Genomic DNA, 20,737 nt, shown 5'->3' with positions numbered 1-20,737 from the left:
ATGGCTGAGAAATGAATGGAAATGATGTGATATTTTGTACTAGCCTGTGACTTGGTAAGAGACTCAACACTCAATGTTCCTATAAAAGTTCCCCCCCGCAGGGACCCTGCTTTCTTATCTTTCTGAATCTGAGCACCTTTATGACTCAGTGTTTTCATTCATTCCTGAAACTGCTGAAGAATCTGGAAGCCATGGACCAGCACAGTGAGAGAATGGCCTCAACCACTCCTGAGGGTGGAGGATGGTGAGGGAAGGGAAGGGGCTGCATATACCTCATATGCCCTCAGGAACACAGGATGTGAAGGATTGAATAGGGTTCCGACATCATCATCATGCCATTCCCTACTCACTAAGGATTAAATAAAGGACAAAGTCACAAGTAGTTCCAGTCCTTTCAGATACTTCTGGGTGTTAGGAAGGGAAATTAAGGAGCAGATCCACAAAACAGTCTCTGACCATCTCCAGTTCTCCCAATTTTGCTTCATTCAGTACAACTATAGCCATCACATAGTTGGCATGGACACTCATGGATTTTGACCTGAACTCTGTACCAGGGTGAATTAAGGACAGTTCAAGAAACTGTGCCAAGTTTATGCCTGCTGCCAAATGGGATAAATAAACAATCCACTGGCAGTGGTCCTCAAACTATGGCCCACGGGCCACATATTGTATTTGTATCTGTTTTGTTTCTTCATTGCAAAATAAGATATCTGCAGTGTGCATAAGAATTTGTTCATAAGTTTTGTTTTTTAGTATAGTCAGACCCTCCAATGGTCTGAGGGACAGTGAACTGGCCCCCTGTTTAAAAAGTTTGAGGACCCCTGGATTTAAGGCTTTAGGATATTTGTTCTAGATATAGCTGACTTATGAGGAACTGAAACATTTTCTTTTTCTGTTTGTTCTTTGGGCCACACCCAGTTCTACTCATAGTTTACTCCAGATACTTCTGGCTCTGTGCTCAGGGATAATTCGTTCCTGATGGAGCTCAAGGGACCATATGATCTTAGGAAGGAACTGCGATAGACTGTGTGTAAGGGGAGTACCCCACCTGCAGTACTATTTCTCCAGCTCCATAACTGATTTCTTCTGGATAAATGCAGACCCTGACAAAGTATTCTGGTCATGCACAGCCATTACTCGGTAACAAGTCTTGGACACGAATTGATTGCCAGTGCTGTGGGCTCCAGAAGAAAGAAGGAAAAATAAAACCATGTGCCTGAGAATATGACATATAAAATAACATCCACTCCTAGAAAATAACTTCTCCATCATGTGCCCAGGGTGAGGAGTGGTTTTGCACCCACAGGGAGTTGGTACACCAGAAATGGACAGGATTCAGTAGGGTAAGACTTGCATCTGTTCTGATGTGACAAGGACATAAGAGCCCCACAACAAGAGTCTTGTGGGGGTCAGAGAACAGGGAGAACCTAAAGGACACAACTTGTCTGTTGACTTTCTTCTATAATCTGGAAGCACATCCAAGGAATTGAGGTGATTACCTCTCTTTGCAAAGAGGGCTTTTAAAAACAGAGGGAAGGAGACCAGAACTATAGTGCAGAAGGTAAGGCACTTGCCTTGCACACGGCCAACCCAGATTAGCCCATATGATCTCCTGAACACAGAGCCAGGAGCAAGTAAGCCAGGAGTATTGCCAAATGTGGTGCCCAAACAAAAAACACAAATGAAAACAAGTTTAGGTAATGGTTATCATGCAGCATTGTCTTGAACAGAAAAATCGTCCAAAAGGATAGAGGATAGATCATTTGTAGAAAGAGCCTGCCTTGAAAGCATGAGGCCTCAGTAACTCACAGAAGCATAAACATAGAGGCTCTACTGTCCAGGGTTCCCAGAACAACAATACTTGTACTCTTAGGAATAGCCATGTGTAGGCCCACATATTAGCTAGGGTATGCAGTCCCTGGAGAGCACAGCCATGACACGCATGAGCATAGCAACTGAGTGAATGAATTTTGTGGGAAGAGAAAACACAGACAATATCATCATCTCCAAGTTTTACGAAGGGCACTACTAAAAACAGCCTTTGTTTAAGGTAGCATGTGTGTACTGTGCCACACAAAGATTTATATGGTCTCTATCCCACAACTAACTTGGGACAGAGACACCATGTTGAACCAAGGCAACCTTCTTTCTTCACCAACCCCCAAGACAGTCCCTTAGGACTCAGTAGTGATCCTTCACTGGCTGACTATGGCACCTCAACTGAGAATGGAGCTGGATGAATGAACATAGAAGAGAGACTGGAAGACATTTTAAAGCAAAAACCTAAGATGATGAAGGCTATGTGAAAAGACATTCTTCTTCCCCTTTGGATGTCTACTTCTGTACATTCTTCAAAAAATAATCCCAAAACGAACTTTACTGCCCCTAAGACACAGTGTAGCACCCAAAGCAGAAGCCTTTAAAAGTTATTACCTCCCTTGGGGCTGGTGAGGTGGCAATAGAGGTAAGGTGTCTGCCTTGCAAGCGCTAGCCAAGGAAGGACCGTGGTTCCATCCCCCAGAGTCTCATATGGTCCCCCAAGCCAGGGGCGATTTCTGAGCGCTTAGCCAGGAGTGACCCGTGAGCATCATATGGGTGTGACCCAAAAACAAACAAACAAACAAAGTTCTTACCTCCCAGGGCATTTTAGGAAGCAAAAAAGGCAGAGAGGCCATGCAAAGAAACTGGTTGTCATTTCAGAAGCAACAGTGCTAATCAAATGGAAGCTTTCTGAGCACTGGCTGCAGATCCAAGGAGAATGTTGAGGAGAGCCAGACATGGTGAGTTGGGAGCATTTAGGAGCAGTTCCAGCCACCTAACTTACTGGGCTTTGCAGTGGAAGCTACCATCTGAGCCCTGATCTTTGACAGCCCACCCAAGAGTGCTACAACATAGATCCCTTAGGGGTGTTGCCTTGACTGCCACCATGTTCAGGAAGAAGGGGCTAAACTTTTCCTGGCTGTCTGCAGCCATCACTGCAGAAGCAAAAAAGGCTACGAGTTTCTTTTTTTAATGTTTTATACCTTTTATTTATTTTTTAAATTTTATTTTATTAAAACAAATCGTGATCTACAGAATCCTTCATAGTTGCACTTCAGATATACAATGAGTCAGGGCTCTTCCCACCACCAGTGTCAACCTCCCTCCACCAATGGCCTCACAGTGCATCCTATCCCACCACCCTTAGCCCCCTTGCTTGCCAGTATAACAGGATCCTTTGAGTTTAGATTGTTAAAGTTTAGGTTCATTGATTCTATTATTGTTGACTTTGGCTTGGATATTTAGTTCTGTCCTTATTTATTTCCCAGACAATGCATCTGAGACCACTTGGTCCTGGCCCTAGAAGAAAGGCTACTAGTTTCTTAGGGCATGAAGATGCAAGCATAGAACCAGATTATTTCCTTGGAAGCCCCAGGCATAGAAACCAATCTAGTTAAACAAGCCCAAAGACCCATCAATGGACTGTAGAATGTGTGCATTTGTTGACCTTTCCTGTGATACAGGGAATTCCAAGTACCAAGGTTCATTCTAATATCAGCTCAAAGAGAAAAGGATTACCAGTAAAAATGTCCATAATGCTTCTCGCTATTCCTTCAAGGCTTCAGCAGATATAACCGGAGGCTCAGCATGCAGTGCCTGACAGGCACTGGGGTAGGGCAACTGGCCAGGCTTCTGTTTTTGTGGGCACTATCCCAGGGGTACTCCTTTATACTTTTTGATATTACTATCTATACATATCTAAGCCCCCCAAAGACAAGTGCTTCCAATAAAGATCTACCAGCAACTTAGAAGGCTTAAATGATTACAGGAGCCACTGTAGGCCTTTTTTGATTCACAAAGGGCGGAGGGTGAAGCCAAGCACAGGAGGGTGGCTGAAATTTCTAGAACGACAGTGCCATCGTGTGGAAACTTTTTAAGCATGGTTTGAGATACAGCCTGTGGCTCCACTGTTGGTAACTGATAGGACCAGATTGGGGGCGGGGGTTGCTCAAGGGTTCCACTGAACACCGCTACTAACAGTGCAGAAGCTATATGACTGCATCATTCAAAGGAGCCTATAGTACAATCTTTCTGGCCCGTGTTGGAGGGGGGGGGTAGAACTCAATTGATAAAAAATTCAAACGCAAACCTCAGGCATCTAAGTATTTGTCCACAGGGCCAGTGGTGTCCCAGTGTTCAAATACAACTCAGAATTGGATGATTTGGAGACCTCAAACTCAGTCACTATGCCATGTCTCAGGCTAGTCTGTAAAATACCTGTGTAGGTATGTTTACTTTAATGCTTCCTTCTTTGTTGGGCTCTGCTCCCTCATATGGACGTTTTCCCAGCCAACTATGCTCAGGAAGGTCTGGCTCAAAGGGAAAAGAGTCCGTGCAGAAACTATCCCAAGCCCACTTGTGGTTCCTGGAAGAGTCCATAGTTCCGCCCAGAATATGGCTGCCTCCATAGTTGTGACCCTGGATCTCTTTGTAAGACTCTAAAAGGTGCAAGGAAGTTGGATTACAAACCAGGTTTCTGTCTCTGGACATCCCTTGGCCCTATCTGGCCTTTGTTGAACTTTTTTCACTACCCACTTCAGAAACCAGCAGAGCTTTATTCTTTCCTGGGGCATGTTTCTTTTCACAGGGCTTCACTTCCTAGTTGTTTCTCCCAGGAAGTGCCAATGGATTGGCAAAACAGTGCCGCTTGATGGCAATCTTGTCACAGAAATAAAAACCTGTAGTTATACTTAGCACCTCCCACATCTACTCCCACTGCCATTCCTTTAGGAAAAAACAGGTCCGAAGTTGCTAATACCAGCTGACCACCATCTTGCCATTTTGGGGTATGTGCTTAAAACCTTAGAGTCCAATTATGTTGGTTCACAGTTCTCTAGATGCCCACATTACCAGAAAATATTGAGTGATGAAGATGTCCACTCTCGGTGTTAGAAAAGGAAGCTTATGAAAAAGCAAAAGAGAAACTATTGCTGAAGAAGAAATATAGTATAGTACTAAGTTCAAGTATAGTTCCTTCCGTTGGGGGTTTTCAAGGAACACTGAGTCTTTGTTTCTTATAGTTGCAGGCAGAAAGATAGGGGAGACCAAGGCATTGCATACTGGGCAAATCTGAAACCTGAATCTGCTTAAAGTCACGGAGGTCCTTGAGACAAAGGATCCACATTAGGAAACAGGAAAGCCATGCATAATTCCAGGCCTAAAGCATTGATGACTAGAGGAGAGGTGCCTCAGGAATGCAGGATCAAAGGCTGCTGTAACAACAAGAAAGGAAGGACCAGATGGTCAGTTCTTTTGTCCCAGAAAAGCCCCATTCATTGTGAAAGAATTTGGGCCAAAGCTGGTATGGAAAATATCCCCAAGGTTAAGTTGGGCTCTCTCCCTGGAGAAGCCCATGTTCTCTCTTGTCCACATTTTTTTTTACCTTGTAACTCTCTATTTCCCATTGGACTTGTGATTCTTTACTGATCTTCTATTCCTGAAATTCTTTTCTGAGAGAAAGGTGACAAACCCAAAATGCAAGTGTAAAGTTCAGGACTAGCTCTCCTTTCTTGCAGAGATATTCCTTGTCCTAGCCTGAATATAATGGTCCCTGAGAAATCAGATGGCACGGTTTAACTCCCTCATGGTGCAGAAAAAGTGGACATCAGGTATGGCTTAACCCTGGTGGAGCTGGTGGAACGTGAAGTCCCAAGCAACACAGGGTCTCACTTAAAACTTCATTGGTTCTAAATCTCCCAGGAGTTCCTGGGGTGACAAAGATGGGAGAGTGTAAGCAATACATTTCCTTCTAGAGGCTGCCACCTCTCCTCCCACTTCACATAAGTCACCCAAGGGACCATGGCCAGCAAGATTTTCAAGGGATTTAGTTGTTGGTTTGTGAATCAGAGCAATGCCATTACACAGCTTGGATCTGACCTAAGAGAAAACAAAATGGTGACCAGGATCAACAAGTGCTTGGAATAAGATCAGAGAATTCTCCCCCTTCCCAAGTCCCTGGAAATCTGGACTTTAATGAGCAGACAAAGTTCCAGAACTTGACACAACCGGTCAGAATGCCCTAACCACTACATCTGCTTTTGTAGAACTGCTTTGCTTAGATAAGGGTTAAGAATGCAAATATTGACCTTGAATGCTTAGACTAAAGTGTACAAATTAAGTATCTATGACTTGCGGGCCCTCAGAGCTGAGCTTTAATAAATCTATAATCTTTATTCTGTGTCTTCGGTTCTGAGTAGTGGACGGCCACCTAACCAGTTTCTCATCTATGGACGTTCTGTTAACCAAGGCCCTTTCATATTGCTATGCTAAATCTAACACTTCGTCATTTCTAATTAGGGGTGTAAGGCTGTTATCTCTCTTGGAAATTCTTGGCTATTCAGAACTCCTTTGACTGTTTGCCCTGGTAAAATCAGTCTTTATCTATTAACCTCTTTTGAGCTAGTCGAAGACCTGGGAAATTATTAAATCCATGGGACCTATGGTATGATTTAGAAAACTATAGATCCCTTCCATTTTAAAGAGATTATACTTTCAGAATCTGAAAGGGGAAACAGTTTTTCTCTTTTATGAGGACTGGAGCAAAAGCCTTTTCCACCATGGTTGAAAATTCCAGAATGTACACCACTGTCTATAGGCCATGTCTACTTTGAGACTAGCATAAGTTCTTACCTCACTGTCATTTGCCTGTGATGAAATACACTCTTTGGAGAAGGAAGACAAGAACAAAGAGCATTTACCACAATGTCAAAGCCTGGAGGTTTTCTTCTCATTTCCTTTCTCTTCCTTTTCTTACACTCCTGCTTCTCTGCACTTAGAAGACAGAACACGTACTTTCAGTCTGGGAAAGATACAGTAACAGCATCTATAAGGCATCTCCCCAAGAGCTCCACTCTCAAACCAGGATTCTCAAGAGCTTTTTTGTAAAGAAATACAAATGGCCAAAAGGCACATGAAAAATACTCCTCATCACTGATCATCAAGGAGATACCATCTCACACCACAGAGATTGGCACACATCACATGAGAACAATCAGTGCTGGCGGGGATGTGGAGAGAAAGGAACTCTTATCCACTGCTGGTGGGAATGCCATCTAGTCCAACCTCTATGGAAAGCGATATGGAGATTCCTCCCAAAACTGGAAATTGGGCTCCCATTCGACCCAGCTATTCCACTCCTACGGATATACCCTAGGAATACAAGAATACAATACAAAAACCCCTTCCTCACACCTATATTTATTGCAGCACTATTCACAATAGCCAGGCTCTGGAAACAACCAAGATGCCTTTCAATAGACGAATGGCTAAAGAAACTGTGGTACATAAACACAATGGAATATTATGCAGCCATCAGGAAAGATGAAGTCATGAAATTTTCCTATACATGGATGTACATGGAATCTATCATGCTGAGTGAAATAAGTCAGAGGGAGAGAGAAAGACACAGAATAGTCTCACTTGTCTATGGGTTTTAAGAAAAATAAAAGTCATTTTTGCAATAATCCTCAGAGACAATGAGAGGAGGGCTGGAACTTCCAGCTCACTTCATGAAGCTCACCACAAAGAGTGGTGAGTACAGTTATAGAAATAACTACACTGAGAACTACCATAATCATGTGAATGAATGAGGGAACTGAAAAGCCTGTCTAGAGTACAGGTGGGGGTGGGGTGGGATGGAGGGAGATTTGGGAAGGGGATGTTCTTTACATGACTGAAACCTAATCACAATCATATTTGTAATCAAGATGTTTAAATAAAGAAAAAAAAGTTTTTTTTGTAGTTACTTTTTTTTTGGTCACACCTGGCATTGCTCAGGGTTACTCCTGGCTCTATGCTCATAAATCGCTCCTGGCAGGCTCGGGAGACCATATGGGATGCCGGGATTTGAACCACTGTCCTTCTGCATGCAAGGCAAATGCCTCACCTCCATGCTATCTCTCTGGCCCCTGTAGTTACTTTTTCTATTTGTTCTTCAAGGTCAACTCCAATTTCTAACCCCTGCATAATGTGCATACAAATTCCACTCATCTTGCTGTAAAGCAGAGGAATGGGGAGTATGGACGGTGTGGCAGATCAACCCAAACAACAACAAAGGTCCCTGTGGCTGCAGAATCCTAGCAAGTGAGGTCTGCATGGCTGTCCTGCTAGAGTAGCCCCGATGACAACAATGGGATTGTGACCTATTCACCCATACAGGTCAGAGGCCAAGCAGGTTGAGGATTACACAGGGGCAAGATAATCTCTCACCCATAAAACTCCCCTAAGACCTCCCTGGCAGTGAAGAAGACTGACAGCAACATAGAAAAGAAGCAACCCGAGACCTAGTGGGTGAAGACTGCAATCAGCAGGCCCAGTCAGTACTAATCCCCTATATAAACTCTCTGAAATGGAGTTCCGAGTGGAAATGCTTAGGATGTTCAAGAAGCTCCAAAAAACAATGGAACAGACTGCTAATAAAACACAGGAGGATATGAAAGCAGAAATGATACAAATATAAAGAGAAATCTTAAAACTGAAAAACTTGGTAAGAAAAATAAAAAATTTGTTGTAAAGTCTCACCAGCAAGCTAAAAGCTGCTGAGGACAGAATTTCTAAGTTAACTTGAAGAGGAAGCACAGAAAACCTCCAAACAACAGACTATGAAACAAAAAGCTTCAAAATAAACAAACAGAAGGTACAGAAATCCTCAAAATAATTGAGCAGACAACAATGGAACTTTAGGATAAATTCAACAGAAACAACAATAGAATCATTAAGATCCCAGAGAGCCAGGAAGAAAACCCCTATGAAGAAGCAACAAAGATCATTGCTGAGAAATTCCCAGACCTAAAGAGTGCATGCCCCCATATCCTGGAAACCTGAAGAGTACCAGCTAAAAGAGACCCAAAGAAAAACATTCCAAGGCACATCCTAGTCAGTGATGAAAACATTAGAGACAGATTACTGAAAACAGCAAGGTGAAAAAGAGCAATTATATACAAAGAAGCATTATTAATATTTATATTAGATATATTACAAGCAACCCTATTAGCCCAAGGGCAGTAGTGGGACACAGTGAAAAACTCAGGAAAAGAAATGACTTGCCAATACGTCACCCAACCAGACTCTCACAATCAGGTTTGAAGGAAGGACACACAACCTCACACAAACAACAGCTCAGGAAATTTATAGTCTCAAAATCAACCTTAAAACAAGGACTGAAGGGTCTACTTTAAGGCAAAACAGGCCCTCCCCCAAACATATCACAGTTCTATAAAAAGATGACACAAAATCCTGACAATCATCTCTCTCAATATAAATGGACTAAATGTACCAGTTAAGGTACACAGAGTAGCAAATGGATCAGAAAATTGAATCCAACACTTTGCTGCCTTCAAGAAACATTTGAATAAACAGTCAGAGCAAGCACAGACCCAGAGTCAAAGGTTGAGAGACAATCCTTCAGGCAAACAACTCCCTTTAAAGACTGGGTGGCCATACTACTATCAGAACACATACACTTTAGACTTAAAAAGTTTATAGGAACCAGAAGACACTACACACCACCTGGTCTTCAACAAATGACCTGTACAGAAACCAGGATCTATACTACAGAAACCTGACAGCAGCAACTGTGAGACTGAAGAGCTGACCACGGTGAATGACAAGGGGGTTGGGACAACTGAGCAGCCTGGAGCCTTGACTTGGTCTTACACCAAAGTGCTTTGGGGGTAAGATCTCCCAACTTTTTAGGTCAAAGTTGTTTATTTCCAATTTCTTCCATATTTTGCTGTGTCTACGCATACAACATTTGCAACACACACATCTTTTTTATTTTTTTATTTTTTAGTGTAGTTTCCATCTCTGGAGAAAAAAAGGGAGCATACTAAACCCTTGGCTATTGCATTAATGACTTTATAGGTGATACAATAATTTTCACTAATATAACTGCTAATGAACTCTCTCCCCCTTTTCCATTTTTAATTCTCTATTCTCTTTCTATCTTAATAACTGATTTCTATAATCATAATAAATGTATTATGATCAGTTAAATCAACAATGTGATACATTTTCTTTAAATAAATAATTAAAAAATAAAAATAAAAAATAAAAATAAACTCAAAAAAGGTTATAGGAGATAGAGAGGGTCACTTCTTAATAATGAAAGGTCATATAAATCAGGAAGAAATTGCATTCCTAAATATACAAACATCCAATGAGGGGCAAGCAAAATATTTAAAACAGCTGCTGATAGACTTGAAGGAACATCAATGGCAACACAATAGTAATTGGAGACTTCAGCACTACTGTTACCTCTTGAAAGATCAACCAGGCCAGGAATGATTTCTGAGGGCAGAGCCAGGAGTAACCCCTGAGCACTGCCAGGTGTAACCGAAAAAACAAAAACAAATAAACAAAAGAAAACAAAAAAGAAAGAAAAGAGAAAAGTTGGGAGCCGGAGAGATAGCATAGCAGCGGGGCATTTGCCTTGCTGGCCGACCCAGGATGGGCCTGGGTTCAATTCCCGGCAACCCATAAATTCTCCTGAGCCTGCCAGGGATAATTTCTGAACGAAGAGCTAGGAGTAACTCCTGAGTGCAGCCAGGTGTGGCCCAAAAACCTAAATAAAGTTTTTTTTTTAAAAAAGAAAATAGAACAGTTTCCTGAGAAACAGAGATACAGACAGACAGACAGAGACAGAGACCAGGAATTTGCAGTAATGTTTAAAATGCACATTTAGACATTTTGACACAGGAGTAATGAGGCTTCCTTTTTCAACAATGATTTTTCCTTCAGATGGGCTGGGCTATAAAAATAGTACAGCAGGGCAGGGTGCTTGCCATGCATGCAGCTCATCCATGTTTGATCCCTAGCATTATCTATGGTCCCCAAAGTCTACCAGGAGTAATTCCTGAGCCTCACAGCATATAGCCCCAAAAACAAACAACCAAAAATGCACACAAAAACCTTTCTTCAGAATTGTTCCAGGGGAATCTGAAGATACCTCAACCACATGTATTTTAGACTGCACCCAGCCATAACCATTGCATTCTCAAGTGGTATTATATGTGTTAGAGAGAATTTGGGTGTTTGCTTTTTTTTAAATCTATAAAAGGAGGAGGGAACAGCCAAGTGACCAAGGTGACTGGTATTTCTTGACCCACAGTGCCATCAAAGGAGTATTTTTTCAGTGCTGCCTTCTGCTTTGTCTGTAAATTGACTATGTAGGCTACCATCCTAAAAATTAAAGTCATCTGCAGGGTCACAGAGGATTCTGGCCTAGCCTGGAACCAGTCAACAATATTGGTGTAGAAGCAAATGGAGGTACTAAGAGCTTGGATCTCTAGCAAAGCACCTCTGGTATTCAGAGGTTGGGGAAAGGTGTGGCTTTGGCAGCTATCTTATTGTTTTGCTGGGAGAGGCTGGGAAGGCCAACAGTGTCCCTATGTCTAAGGACTACTGGAAATTCAGGATAAGAAGCCATATTTTCTACCCCTAATTTAGTCATAGCAATATCCTGGGTGTAATTCTAAAGGTGCACTCATATCTGTGGAAATTGTGTCTCCAATGTTATTTCGTTAGTTGCACGAATGCTCTTTTGTTGAGCTGTACCAAGTCTAGAGAAATTCCTGTATCTGTGCCCGGTATGGATGACATACTTGTGAGTTCAAGACAAATGCTACAACCACTGACCTAGTTTCCTTCACAGCAGCCAATAGCAGCCCTATTCAGACATGGTGGCCAACAGATTCCCTGTGCCCAGTCAGCTGGAACCTCTACCTATCCCATGCAGTATCCAAGACCTATGATGATCTGAACCCACAAGTCCCCTACTCCTTTCTGTTAGCCTGCTTGGGCTCTTGTCTTTGGAGATGTCCACTGCCCCTGACTTCCCTCCTTTGCCATTCCTCTCAAGGAAATGAAGGTACCTGGTTCACTGGATTAGCAAATATATTACATTTGATGTCATCATTGTTCCAGAAATACTGTCAGATCTTTCCAACCTATCTCCTGCTGGGTTCTCAGTAGTAGGCCTTATCAAAGGCCTCATCTACTACTCAGCTCTATTAGCACCCCAAGTTGACCTTGGCTGTGAGGTGACTTGTGAGTGTGAGTACAGTCTGCAGTGCCCCATAATGCCTGGGCACAGTGATCCTGGGAGCATCTCCTAAATTATCAGTGGATTTTCTTTTGGAGGGCTGCCTATGGAGCCAGGAGGCTCATTGGCCACCACAAAAAGATCAGCCTTGTTGGGATGGGGATGGGGGTAGAGAAGGGCAGAGGACCCTGGGGACAGAAGTGGGTCCTACTCTGCCAGGGCTCAAAACCGGGGCCGCAAACTAACAAGAATTGAGCTCTACTGCTTAAGCCACATTCCAGGTTCTTATCATGGATTTTCCTTTCATGTGTTAAGAAATTTCGTTTTGTTTTGTTTTGGCTTTGAGGTCACACCTTGATCAGAGGCAACTGGACTTTGGCCTCAAGGGTTGTCCTGTAGTTTTCAGGGCTATGGGATGCTGGAGACATATGCCAGATTTAGCTCTCTGGCCTGTTAGAAATTCTTTTTGCTTATTTTTGAGCAACACCCAGCAGTGCTCAGGGCTCACCCTTGGTAGTGCTTGGGGGACCATATAAAGGACTAGGGTTAAACAGGGGGTCCAATGCACATAAGACAAGTTTATTACTCACTGTACTATCTTTCTGGCCCCATGAAAGAAAATTTTTATTCCATAAAGCACACCTGTCTGCAAGGGATCCTAAACATAGTTGTTGCTGCTGAGATATGTGTGTGTCTTCTGGCCCTGAGTAGGTAAAATTATGTGTACAATTCCTCTCCAAGGAAGTTCAAAGAAAAATTACAGGGAAAAGGCATATATGCAAATATTTAGCTAATACCATATCTATGTATATCTACCCATGTATACTTCTATGTGTGTATGTATTGGAATATAGAGAACACTCATGTAGAGCTTCTCAAAGGCATAGTAAATGTTAGATCAGCTTCCAGGTTACCTGTGTGTACAGATTCACTGGGGGACTCCTCTCCTACATACATTACACATCCCCACTCAGTGGCCTCCCACAAATAATCTGGAGTCTTTTATGGCTACAGGACATCAAGAGGTGCAGCAACCATTTCACTTGTTTCTCTCCTGAGCCAGATCTGTTATTCCTAGTTCCTCTTGGGCTTTTCTTCTGCTGACGACTATATAGATATATTTATAGAGTTGGAGCAGCAGAAGCAGTGGCTCAAGAAAAGAAATACAGGCATTCTTGTCACTATTTTTTTGTTTGGGGGACACGCCCAGTGGTGCTCAGGAGTTATTCCTGGCTCTGTGCTCAGAAATTGCTCCTGGCAGGCTTGGGGGAGCATATGGGATGCTGGGGATTGAATGTGGGTCTGTCCCAGATCGTCTGTTTGCAAGGCAAATGCACTGCTGATGTGCTATAGATCTGGTCCCTCTTGTCACTACTTGTCACAGTGGCCAGTGAAAGCTAGGATTGTAGCCAGAGGACCATTATGGATATCTATTGATAATGATGTACCTAGAAATTGATTTAGGAAGTGGGAACTCCATGGGGCTGAAGTGATAGAACAGTGGTTGGGCGTTTGCTTGAATGTGGGTGACCTGGAACAGTCCTGGGTTCGATTCCTGGCAACTCATATGGTTCCTAGAACCTACTAGGAGTGATTTGAGTGCCTCTGGGTATGGCCTAAAAACCAAAAACCAAAAAAAAATGAAGTGGGAGCTCCAAACTCCACACGAGATGATGCCAATAACAATAACTTCCTTTTGACTACATTCCTGAATCCCAACAAAAATCCCTCAAAGGTACCAGGACCAAACAGATATATGATCACTAAGTAGTAAGCTAGACACATAGGGGACCACTTATTCTAGCAGCCTGGGGGGTGAGAGTGGGGTATATGGGATGTAGGATGGGAATGGGGGTAGAGGGAGGGCAAATTTGGTGATGGGAATTCCCCTGATTCAATGCTAATATGTACCTAAAACATTACTGTGAAAGATATGTAAGCGAATATGGTCAAAATAAAAATTATAAAAAAAAATCCCTCAAAGGCAGAGATGTTGCCTCCCTGAGTATTTTTCTTCATCCCCAAATGGGTAGAGGTAGAGAAAAATGCACAAGGAACTGGTTGACATTTTTAGGCCAACATTGCCATCCAGTGGACACTTTTTCAGCAAGCTCCAACACTGCCTATGGACACCTATGGTTGCCTGAGTCACAGCTTAGTGACTGGGAGCTCTCAGAGGGTTCTGGGTTTCTATAGTTTCTGAAAGAATCCAGGCTAGGTGGGGAGCAACATGAACCTCCTGGGTCTGGCTCACCACCAAGGACACCACCAAGTTTCCTGGGGTTACAGACACTGGGGTTACGGCATCTGGCTCTGCCTTATTCAGGAAATAAGAACAGGATATCCATCGAGAGCCTGGATCCTTGACTTCAATGCAAGAGTGAATAAAGATACCAGGATCCCTGGATTTTCAGGACTAGGGGAGAAAAAAAATCTCTACTGCTATGTCTGGAGGGCCCTGCCCATGTACCAGGCAGGTCTGCTGCCCTGCAGACATTGCCAGAACTCCAGGATACCAATGTTATTTGGTTGATGCTCCATGATTCAGAGAGGTTCCAGGTCACTGGGTCCAACCAGGCCATGCATGTCAGCTATAGTGCAGCCTTAAGAAGGTGCTGCTACTGAGGTTTCCATAGTCCTGCCAGAAATGGCAGCCTCCAATATATCCTGTTTGTTATTTTGGGTTACTGGATATGCACAGTGCCTGGGTGAGGTCATGTCTCACTGGCTTTCAAGGTCTTCCCTTACCTAGGTCTAAGTTTCACCATTGTCTTTTTCTTGTACTAGTAGAAGTGAAACTTTCTGGGGCAAAAATCCTCACTATTTTCCCTCTGTTGTCAGGAATCCCCAGCATGGAGTGAATAGGAAAAACTGTTCCATTTGGCAATATTGCAACAAAATTGCTACCCTGTACTCTCCCCAAGTCTTCTTCCTTTGCACCCATCTTAGGAAAACATCCTAAAAGACAGATTCAGGCCCATGCGTCCTCATGATTGCCATTTTGGGACAAGTGCTCCAGTGTCTGAGACTCCAACAGGGGCTTTCTCCTTTGCTGTATCCCCAGTACATGGGCTGAATGAGTTGAATCTCCAGTACACAGGGAGGGGAGGAGAGGGGAAGGAAGAGAGAGGAAGGTAGGGGAGCAGAAGGGAAAGGAAGGAACTAAGTATATGTTTTATTCCTCCTGGTGTCTGAGGCCTGCTGCCAACGCCCGGGGCATGTGTCAGAGAAAGGGAGAAAGAATTAGATGGAAATCCACCAGCCAGAGGTTGCCAGGGGGAGGCCTGGGTTCAAACAAGAAAGAAAATGGAGTAGATATAGAGCAGGCAGCATCTCTCCTAAGCTTTAATTTCTGGTACCCTGTGGACCAAGAAGGACTGCTCTGATCACTATCCTGTGACCCCCCCCACAACTGTCTAAGTTTTTTCCTTTTATACCCAGCACAAGGGGGCGGGTCCAAGGTGAATGTCCAGGTTCAATTGTCATTACAGTGGGGGTATCTAAGGGGCATATCCAACTGCTATTATATCAACATTACATCACTGGCATCATCTTTTTTACAGGCAACTAATGTTAGTGTCCTTTCACAGGCCTGGTAGATGTTCTATGGGTTTCCAGATACCTATGGTTCAAATGTGATTGGGTTCAAGAGAAAGTGATTCCAATAGAAGATCCCTCACAGTTTCCTTTGATGCTTAGGAAACGACTTTTTCAAAGCCCTGCTCAGACATGGTGGGTTCTAGCGTCTGCAGACATGATTTACTTTGGTGGGCTTCAGAGGTACCTGAAGAAACCTGCCTGGCCAGGTTTCTCTCTCTGGTGCTTCCCAGTCCTATCTGATCTTGGCTGAAATGTCCTCATCACCTACTTCATAAACTAGCTGAGCTCTAGACTTCTTATAGGAACTGTATCTCCCACCCCTACCCCCCATTGAAGCCCTAGGAATTGACAACAGATAGGCAAAAACTTCTCCGCTGGATGGCAGTATCATCACAGAAATGGCCACTTGTTGTTACCTATCCATCCCCCAAGTCCTCTCCCTCCATCCTTGACTTTAAAAAAAAAAGCACATATGCAACCTCTTTTACAAGGTAGATCACTGTTCTGCCACTCTGGGGCAGGTATTTCAAAGTCTGCAGCTCTAGTCAATGGATTGTTTTATACATCTAGCTATTGAATATATCCCCCAACCCCCGGCACCTTCTCATTTCAACTGAATATATTCGAACAGCTGCTTTAGCACTGTAGATTGCTGAAATCTTTGATTATAGGGTGTAGATAGATTCAGAGTCAATGGCAGGAACACCAGGCTTCACTCAACTATTAGCTTTTTCTGCCTGAGTTAACATTTAAGAAAAGTACTGCATTGTCCATTGTCTATATGCCATGAGCCTTTAGTTTTTTTCCAACTTCATACTTCCTGAAATAGTTTCTCACACATACCTTCCCTAAAATGTGTGCCCTTCCCACACGCACACAGAAAAGTAGATGTTAAAAATAAAGAATGCATTCTTTCCTTCTCTGTCCTCTCTTCCCTGAGCTCTGGGTGAACTAGGCATCTCCCCTTTCCTACATTATATTTCCTAATCCAGTTATTCTATATACCACAGATAAGGGAGACCATCCTGTTTGTCTTTTGCCTCCTAGATTACTTTACTCAACATTAATCTTCCAGTTCCATCCAGGTTGCAGAACATTGCATTATTTCACCATTCCTTCATGGTGGATAGTATTCTATTGTGTGTATATATATGCCCTATCTTCATAATCCATTCATCTGTCATTGGACACCTAGGTTAATTCCATATTGTAGTTACTGTACTAAGTGCTGCAATGTATAGTGATGTACATATGTCCTTTTGAATGGAGAGCAGTTTCTTTGAATGCCCAACTCAACCCAGGGATTCTCAGAGCTTACTCCTGGCTCTGCACTCAAGGATCAATTCTCATGGTGCTTAGGAGATCATATAGGGCACTATCACAAAGAGAACCCAAGTCAGCAGCTTGCAATGCAAGTGCCCTACCTGCTGAAGGATCACTATAGCCACTGTTTTATTTTAGTCCTGAGAGTAGATGCCCCAAAGTGAAATTGCTATGACATATGGCAGCTCAATTCTAAGTTTACTTACTTAGCAACACTGAAAACGTGACACCTACACTATAATCACTAAACTTTGAAGGTATAGGGAAGGCTTTAGGGGGTGCATAAGGGAGCAAGAAAACACTGATGGAGAGAAGTAACATTGGTGGTGGGATTGGTATTGAATTATTGTATACCAAAGACTCATCAATCAATAACTTTGTAAGTCAAAGTTCCTTAGTTCAGTCATAGCATTAGGCAAGAAAAAGATATCAAGGCATACAGATAGGAAAGGAAGAAGTCAAGCTTTCACTGTTTGCAGATGACATGATACTATATTTAGAAAACTCTAAAGACTCTATCAGAAAGCTTCTAGAAACAATAGATTCATATAGCAAAGTGACAGGCTACAAAATTAATGTGCAAAAATCCATGGCATTCTTGTACACCAATAATCATAGAGAAGAAATGGAAATTAAAAAAGTCCCACTCACGTTAGTGTCACACAAACTCAAATATCTTGTAGTCAACTTAACTAAAGATGTGAAGGACCTAAACAAAGAAAACTACAAAACTCTGCTTCAAGAAATAATAGAAGACATAAGAATATGGAGACACATACCCTGTTCCTGGATTGGGAGGATTAACATCATTAAAATGTCAATACTCCCCAAAGCATTGTAAAGTTCTTTAGTTCAATAAGACTTTTAAAAACACTAAAGAATGATGGGGTCTAATCAAGGTGTTTAAATAAAATATATAAAAAATATTAAAATATGTATTATCCTATCATATTTTAAAGGTTTTTTGGGGGGTGGGGCTATATCTGATGGTACTCAGGGATCACTCTTTACTCTGCTCAAGTGTTACTCTGGCAGTGTTTGGGGAATATTATGTATCTCTGTAGTCCTTTGACATAATAAAAAAAAAGAATGATGGGGTCAAAGAGACAGTCTTACACACAGCTGAACTGTTTGATCTCCAGCATCGCATATAGGCCCCTAAACATTGGAAATAGTGATTCCTAAGTACAGAGCCAAGAGTAAACCCAGAACGCCACTGGGTGTGGCCCCCAACAAAACAAATTAAAAAAAAGAGTGCTCACTTAACAGATTATCATCAGAGCCTAGAAATGACCTATGTCCTTGTTTTCCTCTTCCTTTCATTATAATTTATGTCATCTCTGTAGGAAGAGAAGAACTCCCACCGTGTGGAAACTATGGTGATAATTATTAACCTGCCAAGAATATGGTAAGAGATGTTTGCCATTATTGTTTATAGAAGCTCTTGAGCCAACCCAAATATTAAAAAAGTACAATTGAAAAGAAATTCTGATCGTATTTCAGAAAATGTCACAGATCTAGGAGGAGATATCTGTTTTTGTATAGTAGAACCACCTAGAAAAATCTGGTCAATTGACTACAGTCCCTTTTCAGATGGAACCGTAGCTTTCACCTCAGTGTTGATATGCATGGAGATTTCTACCTGGTCTTTTCTGTGTGACAAGATGATGATTTTGATGTGTAACTTGGCAAACTTGAATCTTCAGCACTCATGCAGAGACAGATCAGTAAGAACTATCTCCTCTCTAGTGGATCAGAAAAACCTACCCTTTAGATATCTGGATAAAAGGTACCTATATAGTATGAGACAATAGACTGTCCCCAATGGGAGTCAGAGCGATATAAAGCAGGTAGGGCATTGGTATTGCACAGGGCTGACCTGGGTTGAATTCCTGGAATCTCATATGGTCCCCTTCCAAACCTCCCCAGGAGTGATTCCTGAGCACAGAACCAGAAGTGAAACCTGAGCATCAGCAGTTGTGGCCCCCAAATGATAAAAATAAAAAAATTAAAAATTTAAATCTGAAATAACTCTCCTAAATAGACAACGTACCCTGAGAAGAAAACAGACATTATATTCTCTTACTTTAAACATTTCCCACAGTGTAAGTACTAGGACCATAACACACACTCAGATCAATATAACAAAACAGAGCCCAGAAAGAAACCCTCAGACATGGGGACAGTTAATGTACAGTAAAGAGGATGAGAGAGAAAAGGAGAGAATTCTCAACAAATTGGGCTCCAAAACCTGGAGAGCAGCAATAAATCATTTCTGTAATTTAGATAAAAGAAAGACCTTTCATTATTTTGAGTTTAATTATTTCAAAGCCACCCTGAGAAAGAAGTCAGAATAAAGCCTATAGCTTCTTTCTAGTTTAAGTCCAGATTTTAGGAGTTAAGAGTTTTGACAAAGAGGTTACTTTTCATAGAGGAAATTTCTATTTGAAATTAAGGCAGGAACAAAGGAATGACCTTTTAACAGGCTATCTAATAGTAATTTCAAAGACCTGCAAATCAAATACTACATTTATACTTTGGGGTTTGAGGCAAAATGTTCAGTAGATGTTAGCAAAATTCAATGTCTGATAAAAGTAATATTCCATATGTATGATGAAAAGATTCCCAGGCACAAGGGATTATCAAAATTAATAATAGATTATGAAGAAAAATGGTTTTAAAGAGTATTTAACAGAAGAGACCAGAATTATAGATTGGCTATGGTTTCCGAGCTCATCTATGTTCAAGAAAAATAGGGTTTTCCCCTTCTATTTTTTTTTTTAATTTTGGAGCAATAGCCAGGGTGTACTTCTTGCTCTAGGCTCAGGAATTATCCCAGTGGGGTTTCATGAAACCACAATGGGCTGCTAGGACTGAATAAGGGAATTCTCAAAGAATGATCATTTTGTTCTCCAGACCAGTTTTTTTCTTTTGAAAGAAGATAAAGCCTTTAGGAAATTCACCTTTGCCCCATCTAACAATTTTTGATTGCTGAACAGTCACATGCAAAAATATGAAGATGGACATCTTACACATAGCAGGCACCAAAGTTACTTCAAAATGGATTAAAGAGTGAAGAGACTAAACTTGATTCCATAAAGTACAGGGAAGAAAACATAGACAAACAATCCATGACAGTGACTTCAGTAATGTCTTCAGGAATGCTAGTCCAATGGCAAGGAAAATAAAACTAACAATAAGTAAATGGATTCTAGTCAAATTAAAAAAATCTGACTGAAAAAGGAAGTACCAGTAAAATCACGAAGTCCTACAAAATGGGGAATATTAGGGGCCAGAGTGAGAGCACAATGTAGGATACTTGCCTTGCAAATTTGATCCCCGGCATCCCATATAGTTCCCCGAGCCTGCCAGGAATGATTTCTGAGCACAGAGCCAGAGGTAACCCCTGAGCGCTGCCAGGTATGGCCCAACTCCTCCCTTATAAATAAATAAATAAATAAATAAATAAATAAATAAATAAATAAATAAATAGGGAACAGTAAATGCAAACCATTCATCTGATGAAAGGCTATGGCCCAACTCCTCCCTTATAAATAAATAAATAAATAAATAAATAAATAAATAAATAAATAAATAAATAGGGAACAGTAAATGCAAACCATTCATCTGATGAAAGGCTAACATCCAAGATGCAGAAACAATGACCAAAACTCAAGAAGAAGGAGCTGGAGAGGAGATAGGATGGTGATGGGGCATTTACCTGGCATGCCACTG

Source organism: Suncus etruscus, chromosome X (assembly GCF_024139225.1).
Source record: "Suncus etruscus isolate mSunEtr1 chromosome X, mSunEtr1.pri.cur, whole genome shotgun sequence".
NCBI lineage: Eukaryota > Metazoa > Chordata > Mammalia > Eulipotyphla > Soricidae > Suncus > Suncus etruscus.
This window is presented reverse-complemented; position numbering follows the sequence as displayed.